Source organism: Rhagoletis pomonella, unplaced genomic scaffold, assembly GCF_013731165.1.
Source record: "Rhagoletis pomonella isolate Grant_MI unplaced genomic scaffold, Rhpom_1.0 Rhpom_scaffold_00700, whole genome shotgun sequence".
In the NCBI taxonomy this organism is placed as follows: domain Eukaryota; kingdom Metazoa; phylum Arthropoda; class Insecta; order Diptera; family Tephritidae; genus Rhagoletis; species Rhagoletis pomonella.
This window is the reverse complement of record NW_023459254.1, coordinates 34,918-36,494: the sequence shown is the minus strand read 5'-3', so window position 1 is coordinate 36,494 and position 1,577 is coordinate 34,918.

The following is a 1,577-nucleotide window of genomic DNA, read 5'->3' as shown; positions in this document are numbered from 1 at the left end:
GTAACCGCTGCACCAATTTCTTCCACACTTGGCACAGTTGTTGGCCTTGGTACAGCATACCAAATAAACGAAAATTTTTAAAATCGGACAATAACCACGCCCACATCCCATATAACGGTAATTTAGAGAGATACGAGATCTTCGATAAATCAGTAAATGTTAAAGCTAATTTATTAAAAATTTATGCTTGCAACAATTCTTTACCAAGAAATACGTTTATGATAAAAATTAAAAAAATGGGCGCGGCACCGCCCACTTATGATCACATATTTGTATCTTGTATTGTGCTTACCACATTAAAGCAAAACGTTGAAAATTATATATATTATATATCGGACTAAAATTACGGCCGCTTTTCATATAACGGTCAATTTCAGAAATGCTTGAAACTTCAATATTTCGAAATTTAACGACGCTAATTTACTCAAAATTGATACACCGCGGCTTACCATGTAGCGGTAGCTTTCGGAAAGGTGAAAAACATATATCTAATACTTGCACCGGGTATTTAATGTTCGGCTCCGCCCGAACTTAGACTTTCTTACTTGTTTTAACTATATTTATATACTGCATATCTCTAGAGGTGTTCACGGTAGAGTACTGGGACTTGGTGCTGGGGTATGTAAAATCAATTCTAAATTCATGGAAGAAGATTAGGGTTATAAGAAAAAGGGGCGTGGGACTTCCTGTACAACTTGATTTTTTCTTGCCACATATCCCTGGAAGTGTTTGTGGAAGAATACTGTAACTTGGTATGGAGTTGTGTATACAAAATGTATCAATCGCTCATAGAAAAAATGTGAGTTAATAAAAAAGGAGGCATGTCGCCTCCCATACGTTCTAAAAATTTCTTAATACATATCTCTGGAAGGATAGAAAATCTCTGGAAGTATTTTAAATTTGTTATGGAGATTTATTTTATAAGTGCCGTACTGAAAGAAAAAATTTCATTTAATGGAAAAGGGAGAGCCGGGTTCGGCCTTAAAATGTAAAGCTGTCGTGATGCATACATACCTCTCGAGGCATTTGCTACAGTAATGAGGGGTGGTATTTTATCAAGGCCAGGTTACTAAATTTGAGTTTGGAAATATTAGAACGCGCCGTGGCACCTCCAAGAATGTTACACGTTCACGCGTCGTACCCTGGAACTATTTTAAGGTAAACTTAGATGGATTGATATCTTTCGTATGCCTAGCGCGAGATTTTATAATTTCATAGTTTTAAACGGCCTAAATACCTTAACTCGCTTAAAAAATAACGAGCTATAACAAAATGAGCACAGAAATAAAATAAAAAATCATTAAATTATTTTTCATATTTGTATAAAAACGTGGGGTTAAACCCGCGGGTATAAAGCAGGGATCACACGATTTGTACATTTGTACACAAAATGCCAAATTTAGATTTGTCCACATTTGCGCATTTGGATAGCGATGTACAATTGATTTGTTTTGCGATCAGACGATTTGGCTGCCAAAAATCCAAATGATTTGGCACACATTTGCGCACAGCAGTAAAGTGGCAAATATTGTCCACATTCATTCACACGATTTAACCATTTGGTCATAAATACTTAA